We start from the raw sequence: 17,784 nt of genomic DNA on the forward strand, positions 1-17,784 counted from the left end.
AAGACTAAAGCTGATTCAGGAGCTGACGGGGATGCACAGCAAGGTTCTTCTGCTGGGGAGGAAGAGAAAATCTGTCTTAAAAATATAGCTGAGTTATTGAGATCATCAGAGGATCGAGATGCATCTCTTGGTAGGACAGCAGCTAGTGGTGGTGCCTCTCAGCTTAAAGGGATCCTTGAGAGAGTGACAGAAAGGTTGTTTGGACCACAAGTTGAGGAAGAGGAGGCAGAAGAGCAACAAGATGACATAACCGACTGCTCTTCACCCCGGGAGGAGCTTAGAAATGTAAGAAAAGACTATCTCAGAGCAGATAAGGAGCCAGTTCTCGCTTGGCTTGGTAGATGCTATGATACAGGTGCTCCAGCTCTAATGGTTGGAGACAAGTCAGCAGCCCAGCTAGGAACTCTCTCAAAGGATAATGGAATAGATAGACATCTAGGCAAGGCTCTCGGTAAGGTTAATCTGTGGATACGCCTTCTGATGGCGGTTCTCATGAGATACCCTTCCCGAGATGATCTTCCATGGAATCCTAAGCCCTGGACTACCATAGATGAGGGAATCAAGCGTCTGAGAGAATTTGCTGTTAGAGAGGTACTCTATGGTGAACATGAATCTCTGAATCCTGATGATGTTCCTGTAGGAAATGGTCTTACTAAAAAGCTCATCAAGCTTGCTCCTTCTAATTATGCAAACATTCTGGCAAGCAGAATTGTAGCTAGAAATTATGGTGGAGCTCCTCTTACGGTTGGCCAATTCACTGATCAATTGAGACAATTGGATGATAGCATGACACGTGTTTCTTTGGTTTCAGCCATTGAAACTCTGTCTGGAAAACTGGAGAATTGCATGAAAGAGCTGAAGGATGAATTTAAAAACACCATCTCCCAATTGGCACAAAGAGATGATTCCAATTCTTCCTCCAGGTGGGTACAGGTTTCATCTGTGAGGAATAGACATCCTCCAAGGAGGTCATTCCAAAACAGATCAAACCAAAACAGACCACCAAGGCAGTCACGTAGGACTATTTGGATTACCCTGCGTGATCAGTTTGGTGAGAACATGAACAGGTGGGATGGTCAACCAACTTCTAATCTTTTCAGGAGACTGAGAGAACTGCAAAGTGGCAGAACCCGAGGTAGCAATACCAGAAGGGTAGCTGTTACTTCTACAGTTCCCCAGGACAACTCTAGTAGCTCCAACAGTGGCTCCAGTTCTAACACTGCACAGTGTGCTCGTTGCACCTGTGGACATGTTCCCCATAACTAGGGGTGCCCTGCCTCCCGCCAGGGGGAGGAGAGGGGTAATACAGATAACAGAATCTATTGGGATGTGTACATCCAGTGGCCTGGCACTTCACACTTTCAGAAGTACAGGGCCTTGGTTGACACAGGAGCTCAGTGCACCATATTGCCATCAAATTATCAGGGATCAGAGTCCATAACTATTCTGGGAGTGCAGTGGCAGGATGGACGCCGACACATTCCAGTGGATGTGGTAAATAGAGTCTCTACCATGGCAAATCCCACGAACAAGCAAGAAACTCTACGTTTCTTGGGGATAGTGGGATTTTGGAGACTACACATTCCTGGATACAGTCAGATTGTGAAACCTCTGTATGATGTGACTTGAAAGAGGAACAGTTTCCACTGGGGACCTGAACAACAAGCAGCCTTTGACCAGATAAAGCAAGAAGTAGTCCAAGCAGTGGGTCTGGGACCTGTGCGAGATGGTCCAGACATTAAGAACATTTTGTACACGGCTGCAGGTGACAATGGTCCAACCTGGTGCTTGTGGCAAAAAGCTCCAGGTGAGACACGTGGACGACCTCTTGGTTTCTGGAGTCGAGGTTACAGAGGTTCAGAGGCTAATTACACTCCAACAGAGAAAGAGATTCTAGCTGCCTATGAAGGAGTGAAAGCAGCTTCTGAAGTAATTGGAACTGAGTCACAACTTCTCTTAGCTCCCAGATTGCCAGTTTTGAATTGGATGTTCAAAGGCAAAGGTTCCACACCACATCATGCCACAGATTCCACCTGGTCTAAGTGGATGGCCCTGATAACACAGAGAGCTCGAATGGGAAATCTTGAAAGACCTGGTCTGGTGGAGGTGATCTCAAGTTGGCCTGAAGATACCAACTGTGCTAAACCTCCAGAGGAGAGAGTAACTCGTGCTGAGGAAGCTCCTCCTTACAATGACCTTTCTGATGATGAAAAGAAATATGCTTTGTTCACAGACGGTTCCTGTCGTCTCGTCGGGAACAAGCGAAGGTGGAAGTCTGCCGTGTGGAGTCCAACACGCCGAGTTGCAGAGGCGAAGGATGGAGAAGGAGAATCCAGTCAGTTTGCAGAGGTAAAAGCTGTCCAGCTAGCTCTCGACGTGGCTGAACGTGAGAGATGGCCAAAGCTTTATCTCTACACCGACTCATGGATGGTAGCCAATGCTCTATGGGGTTGGCTAAAGAACTGGAAAAAGAATGGCTGGCAGAGGAAAGGAAAACCCATCTGGGCAGCTGAACTGTGGCAAGACATTGCTGATCGAATCGAGAGAATTCCAGTGAAAGTGAGACACATTGATGCTCACATTCCCAAGAGCAAAGCTACTGAGGAACAGCAGCACAACCATCAGGCAGATCTAGCTGCAAGAGTTTCTCAAGTAGACAAGGACTCTGAACTTGATCTCGACTGGAAACACCGAGGTGAGATATTCTTAGCTCGGTGGGCTCACGATTCGTCAGGACATCAAGGCAGAGATGCAACATACCAATGGGCTCGTGACAGATCCATAGACATTTCCATGGATGCCATCACACAAGTCATCCATGACTGTGACATTTGTGCTGCTATTAAGCAGGCAAAGAGAATTAAGCCCTTGTGGTATGGTGACAGATGGTCCAAATACAGGTATGGTGAAGCTTGGCAGATTGACTACATCACTCTACCACGTTCTCGTTCTGGTAAGCAGTACGTGCTTACTATGGTAGAGGCAAACACTGGATGGCTGGAAACTTACGCAGTCCCACATGCAACTGCACGCAACACCATTCTCGGTCTGGAGAGACAGATCCTGTGGAGACACGGAACTCCAGAGAGGATTGAGTCAGACAACGGAACTCACTTCAAGAACAACCTTGTAAAGAGCTGGGCAAAAGAGCACGGTATTGAGTGGATTTTCCATATTCCTTACTATGCACCAGCTGCAGGGAAGATTGAACGCTACAACGGTTTGTTGAAGACCACTCTCAAAGCCATGGGAGGTGGATCTTTGAAAAACTGGGAGAAACATTTAGCACAAGCAACCTGGCTGGTGAACAGTAGAGGTTCAGTGAACCGAGCTGGACCTGCACATTCTGATCTGCTACAGAAAGTAGAAGGTGATAGAGTTCCTGTTGTTAGGGAAAAAAATCTGTTAGGTAAAACTGTTTGGGTATTTTCGCCCTCAGGAGAGGCTAAACCTGTCCGAGGGGTGGTTTCAGCAGAAGGTCCGGGTCACACTTATTGGGTAATGCAAGAGAATGGTGAAATTCAGTGTATTCCACAAAGAGATTTAACTTTAGCTGAGAGAGTTTAATTTCAGAATGTTGTACAGCTACAGCGCGTCCAAAGGAAAGAGTCCCTGAGGAATCTACGGTGCACGAACCCTGAGAACCCTGAGAGCCCTGAGTCAACTGAGAGTCCCTGAGTCCCTGTTTCCCTTTTTCTTCGCTTCGTCTGCGGAGAGACAAACTGTTTTCCATTTTCTTGATTTTGGATTTTCTTGGACTTCTGAATCATCTACATCTGAGTATAGCCGGAATGGACGATGAACTTAACTTACGAACTGTAAATATTGTTCTGGATTGGATGGACAGTACGAACAGCCAATGAAATTGTTTAGAAAGGGGTGGACTGTGGTCGTTTGAGGCTGTGCCTTTAAGAACAAACACTGCTGGAACACACTGGCTAATGTTTTTGGTACTAGAACCAAAACATTCTGATATTCTAAACGAATTTCATTGGTTGATAAACAAAAATTCAGCTTTAGATTGTGAAGCGGTTGGAAAATTTTTTTTTCCTCAGTTCAGTTCGGTTTGGGAGTTGGGGGAGTTTGGTGTTTTCAGCCTGTTCTCCCTGCCTGCTTCTTCTGCGAACTGCTGGACTTGGCCTTCAGATAAGCAAACACTAATCCTGCATGGGCTTTTGAAGCTTGCTAACAACTCTTTTCCTTAGTAACTTGCCTTTCTCTCTCTCTAACCCCTTTTTGGGGAAAAAGGGAGGTAAGGGGGGGAGAGAGGGGGTTCCAAAGAGGGGATCCCTCCCTGAGGGAGGGATTTTTGTTGTGTTATTTGTCTTTGCTGTGTATTTCTGTGTATATATTGTAAATACCTGTATATATTGTGTTATATATAACCTGCTTTCCATATATGCTTGTAAATATATAGCTTTTGCTCTTCGACTGAGTTAGCTGTGGTTTCTTATCCTGTGGAGGAGGGAGAGCTAAGCCCTCTCTCAACCTACCACACACATGGGTTTGATGGGTGGACCACTAGATGGATAAAGAACTGGCTTGATAGCCGCACCCAAAGAGTGGCTGTCAGTGGGTCCATGTCCCACTGGAGGCCAGTGACAAGTGGAGTCCCTCAGGGATCAGTCCTGGGACCAGTCTTGTTCAACATCTTTGTGGGTGACATGGACAGTGGCATTGAGTACACCCTCAGCAAGTTTGCTGATGACACCAAGCTGTGTGGTGCAGCAGACACGCTAGAGGGAAGGATGCCATCCAGAGAGACCTTGACAGGCTGGAGAGGTGGGCACAAGCCAACCGCATGAGGTTCAACAAGACCAAGGGCAGGGTCCTGCATCTGGGTCGAGGCAATCCCAGGCACAAATACAGGCTGGGCAGGGACTGGCTGGAAAGCAGCCCTGAGGAGAGAGACTTGGGGGTGCTGGTGGATAAGAAGCTCAACATGAGCTCTCAGTGTGCACTTGCAGCCCAGAAAGCCAATCAGATCCTGGGCTGCATCAAGAGAAGTGTGGCCAGCAGGTCAAGGGAGGTGATTCTCCCCCTCTACTCAGCTCTGGTGAGACACCACCTGGAGTACTGCCTCCAGTTCTGGAGCTCCTATTACAAGAGGGATATGGAAGTGCTGGAAGGTGTCAAGAGAAGGGCCACGAGGATGATCAGAGGGCTGGAGCACCTCTCCTATGAGGACAGACTGAAGGAGTTGGGGCTGTTTAGTTTGGAGAAGAGAAGGCTCCAAGGTGACCTAATGGTGGCCTTCCAGTATCTGAAGGAGGCCTACAAGAAGTCTGGGGAAGGACTTCTCAGGATCTCAGGTAGTGATAGGACTAGGGGGAATGGAATGAAGCTGGAGGTGGGGAGATTCAGGCTGGAGGTGAGGAGGAAGTTCTTCACCATGAGAGTGGTGAAGCCCTGGAATGGGTTGTCCAGGGAGGTGGTTGGGGCACCATCCCTGGAGGTGTTGAAGACCAGGCTGGATGAGGCTCTGGCCAGGCTGCTCTAGTGCGGGGTGTCCCTGCCCATGGCAGGGGGGTTGGAACTAGATGATCCTTGTGGTCCCTTCCAACCCTGACTGATACTATGATACTCTACATGATCCTCCTCTAACAGGGAGATTGGGTTACTAATCTCCAGAGGTCATTTCAAATTCCTATCATTCAGTGATTTTGGGTGTGTGCTTCAAAGCAGGTAAGTACTATTGGGTGTGTGGTTGTGGGAGGAAGAGGAGAGGCTGCAGCTCCAAACATCAGTGCTTGCTGCCAAGCAGCAGTGCTGTAAGCATGTGTTCGTGGATCATGCAGATGAGGTGTAACCCATTACTCCATGTCTGTAAGCCCCCATGAGTGAAGAGGGCTGTGGATGGGGTGGGACTGGTGCTCTGGTTCTGTGCCTCCTCCACCACTGGCTGTAGTGGAGCAATTTCAGCTGGGTGCACAAAGCCTGCTGTAGGGTGATGGTGACTGCTGCAGTTTAATTTGGCATTGATAGTGGTATTAAACCAGAGCCTGGAGCTCACTGGGGTATGTGAGGTAGTCAAGGTCCATGTCCTTATACACAGCTGAACAAGCTGGGCTGGAAATGCAGGAAAGATCTATGGAGACCAAAAATGAAAAACAAGTAACAGCTGGACTCGATGAGCTTAAAGGCCTTTTACAAGATAAATTATTAAAGTGGAGCCCCTAACGTGGAGTCGCCGTCCCTGGAGGTATTCAAGAGGAGATTGGACATGGCACTTCGTGCCATGGTCTAGTCGTGAGGTCTGTCGAGACAGGTTGGACTTGATGATCTTTGGGGTCTCTTCCAACCTTAGCTATACTGTGATACTGTAACTTGGGCAGCCCCTGATGCCTCTTCATCAGAAGTGCACATGTAGAAAATATCACAGGGCTTGGTTTTTCTCACTCCTGGATATGATGGGGTTATGGCCAGAAGATATTCTCCCATTATGGGACTGCAAACTCAGCTTGCAAAATAACCTTCTCTAACTTGGAGGTAAGAGCTTCTCCACACCACTTGCTCAACTGAATTACCCCAACTGCAAAAAGGCCTTTTCCCTTCTGTCTGAAAATAGGATAGAAAATTACAGTGGTTATCTACAGCATGTTTAAGTTCTCTTCAGTCAGGGAATATTTTGTTGGCTTCCAAGTCCCAATTAAATTGTCATTTACCCTATGAGCTATAAAGAGTGTGTGTGTGTGTGTACAGTCATTATTGCTGCTATTTAGTTTCTTATCTATTTTAATAGTTAAAATACTAAAATGGGAAAAGCAAAGTACTGATTGTCCACAGATATGCCTAATTTCACATTGCAAAAGCATCTGCTAAAATAACATGTATATAATGTAGGTAAATGACCGTTCATGGGAGAATAAAGCTGGAACACAGCAGTGATTCCAGAAGTAATTGTTTCTTCAGGGGAAAGAAATAATAAATAAAAAAAAATACAACTCACCCTAAAACTTCAAATAAAGCCTTTTGCTATGCTTTCAAAAATAAATGCCAGCAACATATTTTAATTTTCCATGTGGCTAGATACACCAAAATTGTAAGAAATCCCATATTTATGAAGCTCCTGGATAAACTTGGGCCCTGATCCTGCAAATGTCTCTATTGCTGACAATTATTTCTTCGGTGTCTCAAAAGTAAAAAGAATGTTGCCTTTTTTTTTTTCCTTTCTTTTCTTCTTTTTTTCTAGCAACCCTAGAAGCAGCAGGACAGGCACATCTCATGCAAGAAAGGATATACAGCATTAATCTCTTACTGCGTGGTTTGGTTTATCAGGAAAATCAAAAAATGTGAGGGGAGAAGAGTGGTTCATCATTCCTCAGGCTACCTGCTGCTGGACCTGGGATGAAATGTGGATGATGCCCACAAAGCAGTTTCTGCTGTAGGGTTTATTTGTATTTTATTTGCTTGAGGGCAGGAGGGGGAAGTAAGAGTGAACGGGCAAACAGAATGTTTTATATCTCTTCTCCCAGGCAACCAGCACCAGAACATGGGGACACAGTCTCAAGCTGTGCCCGAGGAGGTTTAGACTCGAGGTGAGGGAAAAGTTCTTCACTGAGCGAGACATTTGTCATTGGAATGGGCTGCCCAGGGAGGTGGTGGAGTCACCGTCCCTGGAGGTATTCAAGAGGAGATTGGACGTGGCACTTGGTGCCATGGTCTAGTCGTGAGGTCTGTTGGGACAGGTTGGACTTGATGATCCTTGGGGTCTCTTCCAACCTTAGTTATACTGTGATACCGTGAAAAACATCTGGTCATTATAACCTTGTGAATCAAATAAAGCTGTTGTCTGAAGGAAATGGTAAGCTCTTATATTCACAGGGACGGAGCTGGTAGTTAAGATAATGGTTGGAGTCAATGATCTTACAAGTCTTTGGCAACTGATTCAATGACTCCATAACCACTTTTTTTTTTTCAGAAGGCAAATCCTGAAAGTGGTTGGATGTGAGAAGCCAGAATCATACTTCTATTTAAGGTACTAATGGAACTTTTAATTATAAAAGAAGGTAGCTTGACACCTTTTTTGTTTGGTTGGTTATTTTTGGGTGCCAAACCATTTTTTGGTGGTGAAACTTCAAATCATCGGTGTCGCCGTGACCCTCCGGGGCACCATGCCCCTCAGCTGGCTATGGGGGCCAGGCCCTGGCTGGCCTCTCATGAGCCGTTTCATACGACGGGACCGTATTTTTGAGTAAAAACTCGACCCGAGTGCAGAAACATGCCCGGCTGCGCCTGCTACCAGCACCCCTCACGCACGCTGACCCCACCGGCGGCGTGAAAATAGCGCTGGGGAGGCGAGAAGAACCCCATCCCATCCCATCCCATCCCATCCCCTCCCACCCCCCCGGCGCCGCCCCGCTCTACAGCCCGGCCCCAGGCACCGTGGGTTGAGCTCGCGCGCAGCAACGCCCCGCCCCGCCCGGGCTGCGAGCTCGCGCCCGCGGGGATAGAGGGCGGAGGTGGGCGCCGCGTGCGCGTGCGTGTGGGCCGAGCGGGCGCGTGCGCGAGGCGGGGTCGCGCATGCTACTGCGAGGGGTCCGCGCCGCCCCGGGAGCGCCCTCAGGTCAGCGCGGGGGAGGGGAGGCGGGCGCGCGGAGTCCGGTGCGTCCGGTACGCGCGCTCGTGCCGCGCTCGGGGCGGGGGATGCGGCGCGCTGAGGGGCTCGGGGCGGCCCCTCTGGGCCCCGGGCGCTGCAAGGGGGCGAGGGAGCTGCCGCCCGCCGCAGCAAGGGGCGCGTCGGGGCGGTGGCGGCGGTTGATGGCGGTGGGCGGGCCGGGCTGTGGTGGCAGCCGCGCGGGATCCGGGACAGGCAGGCAGGCGGTTGGTAGTCACTAGCCGCCCTACGGGGACACCTCCGTGAGAGACGAGGCGGACGGGCGCTGGTAGCGCTCGCCGCGAAACTTGGGAAGAGAGATCGGGGAGTTCGTGTGGGGAACGGGTGCTCCGCACAAGCCGGACGCTGAAGCGGTCGGTTCACTCGGCACAAAGAGCCCCCCTGGAAAGGGGGCTTTGCCTAACCAAGGCCATCATTTGTGTCTGCAGCTGTGCCTAGAGGGTTTATCCTCACTTTTTTCCCCCCCCTGAGCCTATGCAGCTGCCTTTTGTGCAGGAGCGGGTTGGCTTCGTTGTGGTACTGGAAGCGAACCAGCAGCGATAAACCTCTCTAAGTGGTCAGGTGGTTTGGGATAAAACATTAAGTGTGAAGAGCAGCGAACTTGGGACAGGTTCTGCTAGCGTGCCTGACCGCCTGGGCAGGGGGTGTAGGCTAGTGCATCCACCTGGGAAAATTCACAGTCACGTAAACCTAGAAGTTGGGACTTGGGCTGTTTTTTTCTGCCTAAGTAAGGCTTCTTTTAAAGAAGACATATTTTAAGTATCAGTTCAATAAACTTTCCCCACAGTTGGCCAGACTGCCTTATGTACGTGTCTTAAGTCTGACTGGTTTCAGTTCAGGGCCCACACCTTTACAATGTACTGTTTTGAGAAAGCTCACCTGTGATACCTTTCAGGTTTATAAGTTCATGTTTGACTGTACTGTTTCCAGAGTAGGGATGTGTTTTAAAACAGGAGAAAGTGATGGGTGGAAAAGGTTTGGGTTAATTTTTATGATATTTAAGTGTTCCTAAAATGCTAATTGCTAACATACCTAATTAAAACAACTGACTGATTGTGTCTCATCTGAAGAGTACTGGCACATGTAATTTTTGCGCCAAACTTTAATCCACATCCTGGGCTTTCTCATTGTATTTGTAGAGAGAGGTGATGTTGGGTTATGGGTTATACAATGCTATATTGGATGCTGCTTTTTATGCTGAAGTCAGGCTCAATATGACTTTGTTTTGGTGGGAAGGAGCTGATTTCACAATTCCCTACAGAAAGTAGTGTGTCACAATGCAGAGTATCTTGTGTTTACTGGGTAATTTAACTTCGCAGAGCAAATCTCTGAGGGCCTTATTCATTTGAAGTAAGTTCTGCAGGACTGTCAGTGTTGAATGTAGAGTGGAGTACTTTTGTTTAATCCTGCAGTAAGTACACTGCAGCTAACTGCACAATAACTTTCCTTGTGTTTCTCCTCCCATGATCCTCGATTCTGCCCTGGAGGAAACACCTTTGAGAAGCAATGTGTGATTTGTTTAGCTTGCCCTTTAAGGCTGAGGGAAAAAAAGATGCAAGTTGCAACGGTATTTTTTATTAATTGGACTGTGTTTGCTACAGCCTGTGAGCAAGTACTTGTTTCCAAAGTTACCAAACAGTTGTTAACTTACCCTGAAAGCATCAGTGCTAGGGTACACTCGATTAAAACTAGAGGGCTGATGATGGTAGGCTGTATGTTGTCAGAAGAAATTTAGGTCTTCACTCGTGTGAACTTGTACAGGTGATGCTGCTTTTGCAGCAGAATGTCATTCATGCCCTGCATTAGTGTTCTCTGATAATTAAAGATAGTTCTGTGATAATCTCTGCTTCCTCTTAAACTTTGCTGGCTGGGTTTGTTTGTTTGTTTGTTTTACGTGAGCAAATGTTCAGATACCTGAGCTGGCATGGAAGCCCTTTTATGTGGGGCACTATATAGATCAGTGATAAGCGGCAGTTTCAGTCTCGAAGAGTGGATAGAGCAAAAGAAGCCAGTAAGAGAAGCGAGTCTTGGAAGGAACGCCTTGTGTGGTGGAAATTGACTTTTCTGCTGTGAGGTTAAACTCCAATCCTGTGCCTTAATTATAAAACCACACTATATATGTATATGTCAGAAAACTGAGAAGGGGCGAACCTGAGTAAAAGTTTGCTTCTTTTGAATTTGCAAACTTCCTGTTTTCCAGGTCTGACTTGTATGTTTTGTGATCCTGCTGCACGGATAACTCAGCAAGCTAGAGTAAAAGAAAACCAAGAAAGTGCAACATCTGGAAAATGTTTGCCTTTTAAAATGCAAACTGATGATCTGTGAATGTGGGCTGGCTGTTGTGGGTATGTGCAGTGCAGAATTGCAGGAACAGATTTCGAAGTCATCTTGAGACATTAACCATGTCCAGCCCTGTTACCCGTGTCCTGAGATTACCTGATAGCCTTTGGGGAAGTATTTATTCAGGATCATGTACCAGTTCAGTACGGGCATGAACGACACAGTAACATCCTCCTGTGACAGGATATTTATGTACCAGGTTACACTCTGTATCCACCCTAGCTGCAGTTTCTCCTCTTCAAAGCAATTTAAAGGAGTTGTCTACTTCAAAACCCTGCGTTCTCTGGAATTACAGCATTGCCACCTCCCTGTTTGCTTTTTTGTGAGAGTTGTCTGAGAGTATGAAAATAAAGCACCACTTCAGTCAGGTCACATGTTTGTTTATGCCTAATAGGTGTGAGATTTTGGATATAGGCTTGCAATAGCTGACAGAACAAAATCCCTTTTAAATCTAATCCATAATGTCCTATGTGATGACATGACCCCTTGCCCATGTAGTGGAGGAGGAAAGTACAAGCCTTACTCTTTAACACTGGGGAGAAGGTGAAGCTGGCCATGTGTTATTTACAGCAGAAGTGTATTTAGTGGCTTATGTCCTCAGCATACAGTTCAACTTGGAGATGAAAGAAATCTCAGACAGCTTCTGTCAAGGAATGTAGCTCAAGATGGGTACTGCGTGAAGTTAGGGTAATAGAGCGCACTTAAACGTATACAAAGTGTTTTTGATTTCATAGTGCCATTTCATTGTTGTCTTCAGTAATACTCTTTTAACAGACCAGGGTGATGCTACTCCATGTATGCCAAGAACAAATAAATGTTTTATATATAACTTAACAATACATAAAACTAATGTGTATGTATATTTACCTTGAGCAGTCCCTTAATTACGCTCTTGTGTTTGATTACTTGCTCCTTCGTTGTTTTTTCCCCTTTTTTCTCTACTCAAGTTCTGACTTGTCCCAGAGTCTCTGAAACAGTTATTGTGAAAGAGAGCAGATCTTCCTAACATTAAGACGAGTATGTCTTCATGCTTAAAAATACATCCTGAAACCAGAATTTGAGAAGTATGTATATGTTCATCTTGTAAATTTATTTGTAAAGTGGAGAAACTGACTGAAATACTAAAGAATAACTGATCTAATAGGCAAGTGACAAAGGAAAGGAAATCTGATTTTTCTAAAGCAGTTGGTAAGATAAAACTTTGGCAACATCTTAATGCCCCTGTGGAAGAGCCATTCAAACAGCCGCTCTGAGAGTTTTAGAAGCAAAGTTAAGGGCAAGTAACAGGAGTCACAGCTTTTAACACATGGCAAAGGAAGATAATTCAGCACAGCACATTTTAATGGGTATAACGTTTTGCTCCATTCCTTGAGCTACGTGGATGCAGCTCATTTTGACAACAACCAGTCTCTTAAAATGTGGGTTATTAACAACTGTAAAAACATTGCAAGAGTTGTTACTTGTGGTTTTGGATCCCACTTTTGGGGAAGTGAGAGCCACCATGCTTGAGAATTCATTTATCAGATATTTGATTTGCCATTGGGCTGACATGTTCCTCTTTCTCTAGCTGGGGTAAGCTTCCTCTTTTATTGTTTAAAATGTAGTGGGAACAAGAAGCTGTGCCGGTTTTTCTCCATTTTAAATACTTAATGGTTCCAGGTTTGGTTTTCTGCTGTAAACACGTGATGTGCTTTGGGTTTTTAGGTCACATGTTCCTGAAACTTCACTAAGTATAAAACTATAGCTTGGCATGATGTAGTTTTTTCATGATAGACTCTAATGATATTTGTATTACAACACCTAACCAAGCTTTCTGAAAGTCCCCTCTGTTTATCCTAACCTCGTTGAAAGGTGCTAGTAGCATGGCAGTCCCAGGAGACTGAGGTTTGCAGGTCACAGAACAGGTATGATGTGGGTAGCAGCAATATCCCCTCGCCCTCTTTAGTCCCACAGGGTGTTTCAACATGGAGAATGTAGGTTATCTGCACATGAAAAATATAGTCCTTGAATTAATGTGGCAACATAATACACTGTAATGCAGTTCCTGTGTGGACTCTCATGTGGTAGTTTCTTTTCTAGCACCATCAAGTCTCGCTGCTCACTGACAAAATGTCTTATTTGTGTAAGCATTTGTGTTTTGCAGGTTTAATGTGTGGGGAGGGACAAAGACACTTTGGAACCAGGCGTCTTATGGCCTGCCCTTTACTTAGACTATATTAATGTAATTATTTGGTTTATAAAGAATACTTTCTGAGCCAAATTAAAATTGCTATAAAAGTTTCTCTGTATAGGAGGAGCTGTCTGTAAGATAGGGAGTTTTGTCTGTAGTCATCCATTCCAGTCTCTCCTCTGAAATAGGGAGCATGTGAGTACTAATTGTAGCGGTGTTTTTTTGTGGAAGTGCACTAAGATCACTAGCTTCTTTCTCACAGTGCACTGAATGATCATTAAATGCTAATGACTTTTGATTACTGTTGACCTCGGTCAATTTAGAATTAGTGACCTAGAGATGAAAACCACTGTATCTCATTACCAATTTCCTGAGCTATCTGATCTTTCCTTTGTAAGTCAGTTTTGGTAAGAGGCAGAGTAGAGTTGAAATTGACCTCTGTCTTAGAAAAAGGCTTCAATGCTTTGAGGTTTGCAGTACCACCTTTAGAAATAATCTTTGTAAAAAGTAAAAAAAAAAAAAGAGTTACTAGGAAAGACCTTATTTTGTGACACCGCAGACTGTCAAGAGCAAAACTCCACATGAAATGGAATGGACAAGCCTAGAGTATTGTGATGGGGAAGAAATGCATCATTTGTCACTGTTAGATTAGTAGAAAAACAGTTTGTCTCCTGTAACCTTGATTTTGAATTCTCCTTTTGTCGGGGTTTGCTCATCCCAGAGTTAATTTATAATTCTTGTTTTTCCTTTGAACTATCAAGAAGCAAATTATAGAATAAATTGCAAATTCTGCTCTGGGATATTTTCTACCTGCAGTTCTCAAGCTATGACATTGGGGAACGTGTCTCAGCAGGCTGGTAAAATAACAGATTTTTAGTTGTAATGAAGCATTTCACATTATTTCTTTACAGTGGCAGAGAAGATGATGTTTGTGTGATAGTTCATTGTAACAGGATCAAATTTGTTGTTCACTGTTGGCTCTTTAAACATAAGCCTTTCTTTCTATGGTTGTGGTTTATATGGGCTGTCATTCATCCACAAGGTATGGTTGATATCAGAATGAAAATACAAGAGAATTGTCAACATTTTGTTCTTTCTCACTTCAGTACACTAGCTGTATCTATCTTGACCCAGCTGTGAACAAGCCCTTCAACTTTAAAAGCAAAACTCAACAGTGTAGAGAAGTCTGTTGTGTTATGTTTGGGGCATAAACACAAAGTTTTCACACCCCTCACTGGGGTTAAACTGCAAAGTTTAAGCAGCTACTCAAAAAAATTTACAGGAAAGAAATGGCAGGGTGGGATTGTTGTCCTTGGTGTAGGAACAGTTTTGTGGAGGGTGAAGTGAAATGCACACAGGAGGAAAATGGATGTTTATTTCCAAGTAAACATAGAAGGAAATGTTATTCTTAAACACAACGTTTTGTTTTGATTGCTTTATTCCAGAAGGGATATTGTTGTAACAAAACCAAAATGGAAACGATTGCAGATGCAAAAGACATAAAAAAGGGTAAGGCTGCTTTTGGTAGGAAGACCAAGAAGTGCTGTGTGGAGACATAGCTTATATGCTAGCAAATGAACATGAAAAAGCAAAAGATGTCTAAATACTCCTTTAAGATTTAATTTTATGTAAGTTAATGCTGACCTGGCTGCTCAGGGCTTTCAGTTTTTGTTTTCATTAAAGCATTAAGGGCATTTAAGAAAGTAATGTAATAACTATCTTAGTGGATAATATTATGCCAAGTCTTTAAATCCTCATATTTCAAACACTAGTCAGTTAAGAAGAATATTTGCCATCCTGTATGTTCTAGTGTAGCATAAGACCTATAGCAAAATACAATTTAGCTATTTAGGATTTCAGTTCAGAGCTTGTAGTGTTAGCTCAAGATACCTGGCATTGTGGGAAAGAAATGCTCTCCTTTTTTTTTACTCTATATTTTGAGTTCTCTGAATCTTTCCAGTATTGCCCATCTTTCTCCCTGCTTTTTGTTACCTTTTTGTGTGTGTCTTGTTGCTTTTTCCCCCCTGTAGATGACCTTGCTGAGCAAGGCTTCAAGGCCAGCTTTTCCATTTAACAGTCAAAAGTGGAGGCGGTTGTGGTTACTTTCAGTACTGCAAATCAAAAACTTGGGAGAGAGGAAATGTGAAGATTTTGTCAACTGTAATGGATTTGTTTGAGGAAATCAAGAGTAGAGCTCTAAGGCCACTTCCAAATGAGGATTTTTACAATCAGAAGGGTTGGAATGGCGATTAGGAAGGATTCTTAAAAGTAACTAAATAATTCATAGATAGGTTAACAGAATTAGGCTCCTCAGCTTGGTGGGTTGGGCTTGCTGAGGTTTTTGTCTTTTTATTTCTGTTTTGAGCGTTCCATTTCTAAGTGAGTGCTTAAAGTCAATTGAAAATCAGCAGTGGACAGGTAGATTTGTTAAACTGTAAGGTGGTGTATTTTGGTTAATCAAGGTATATAATCTGAAATTTGTTTCCTTGTAAGGGGAAATATTGCATAGGCATAACTCTCAGGGGAGAGCCTTGGCAAAAATAAATATATGCATTTTGTCATTGCCTACTTGGAATTCATTCCCTTATTTGTCATCTGGTTGTAACAGACAATGGGGAATTTTGAACAAAGCTGAGTTTCTGTAGGATTGTCCAGTTTACATTACTACATGAAGAATGGACCTGTAAATGAGAGAGACAGCAAAACACAGTAGAAGAAGAAGGGAAAAAACCCAATAGAGAATGTGGGTGTACCTGCTATTGCAGCAGGAGGGACTGATGTAATATGAGGAAGAACATTCCCATCATCCCCGGAAATTAAATGATTTCTCAATGGGAAGTCACCTTTAGAAAGACATAATTATAGTAGTACTATTAAATGTTGTACCAAGAGTTGGGCTATAATGTGACTCCTGTGCCAACTCTCACAGTGATGTCATGATATATTATGGTCTTAAGGGATAAATGAAACTTGGGATTACAGATATATTGCACACATTTGGATTTGAACAGCAAAACCAGTGCTTCAGTTGTACATAATATTTAGTCAGGAGGTGATTTCCAGGGGCTTGTAACTTGCTCCTAATAATTTGATAGGGGTTTATATCTTGATTTGTAGTATTTCATCTTGAGAATACATTCCTTTGTTTAATTCTTCAGCTGGAGTTTTGGTTTTGTATTGGGCCAGCATTTAGGTTTAAGTGTGGAATTTCATAGACCTTTCAAGTTAAAATATTTCTGATTTGATTAATTTGCCTGTGAAATAAAGAATAACGTGCCTTTGAGGAATTGTTTCCCTTTTTCTAAGTTGTATAGATGAAATTTGGTTCTGTTAATACAGAATTAACGAACAAAATGAAAGTTGCTGAAGATTATTAGGAACATGTAATAAGCTTTCAGAAATGGATACATCTTTGGGTGAGAAGGTTGGTTTCCTTGATCCTGTTGCCTCAGGCAGACTGATTTCACCTTGGGATTTTCACTTTCAGCAGGTGATGGGTTGTTTTTGCTGGACACTGACAGGTTGGGTTTTAAATTCATTAACAGCATGCATATGGTAAAAGAAGAAAAATATGTAGTAGGAAAGCAAATGAAAGTTGCTGCCAAAAAAGAAAGAAGAGTGAGTGCAACTATCACTAAATCTTCAGAGGCTTTTTTTCCCTCATTTTACATGTATTTAATGATTGGTTTAGGAGATATAGTTCCTGAGCTGAGGAAGTGCAGTTGAAGGTGCTGTTAAAGCCTGTAAGAGGTTTGTAGTTTTTCATAGGAATGGTTGGAATCAGTTGTGAAATCAGCACTGGTTTGCAGTTACAGCAGATCAGATTTTGGTGAGTGGCTTAAGAAGGCAAAGATAGCAGCTACACTTTTATTTACTGGGGTGGATTCAGGAAGAACATACTTCATCTGCAGCTTCTTCCTCCATGTTTTCCCCAAAATCACAGTATCCTATACATGTGTTTTGCAGAACCCAAACCTATGGTGAGCTCCTGTGGGCTCGTGCTTATGCTCTGTCTTTCCCAGACTGAGCTGACCAATCAGTCTATCTCATTCTCTTTCTCTTCTGTAGCCTCCCAGTGACGTCTCATGTGTGTCTAATCTTTGGATTTGTAGTGGTCACATGGTTTGCAAAACTGCACAAGGACCTTGATTTATATATATATATATATTTTTTTTTATACACTTTGGTAATCTATAAAATGGATTTATGAAATGAAAATCAAATCTCATGTGAATCTTGTTTTGCCTTCTGCCAACTGTAGTGCTGAGACACAGTTTTTCAGAAGAGTGCACGGTTTTTCTGTGTCTCTTTATAAAGCTGCTTCCTTTTGACATGTCTGTCCTATGCAGTGGCAAAAGGGTTATTTTGGTAACTAGGAGGACTGGAAATTTACATTAAGCTGGAAAAAAAAGTAATTACGCAAGCCTAACAAACTCAGCTTTTGAGCTGAGAATACCTCCTGTGTTCCTGTAGAGACTCAGCTGAGCAGTTACAAACATCCCATCTGTGGGATAAGTTTCTCCTTTATCCCTTAGTTTACTTTTCTATAGTTAAACAGTATGTCTTAGGTTGTTCATTTCCCTTCCAAATCAGTCTTTTGCAGAATAAAACAAAAAACAACCAACCAAACAACAACAAAATAACAACAACAAAAAAC

This window comes from Dryobates pubescens, chromosome 3, assembly GCF_014839835.1.
Source record: "Dryobates pubescens isolate bDryPub1 chromosome 3, bDryPub1.pri, whole genome shotgun sequence".
Lineage (NCBI taxonomy): Eukaryota > Metazoa > Chordata > Aves > Piciformes > Picidae > Dryobates > Dryobates pubescens.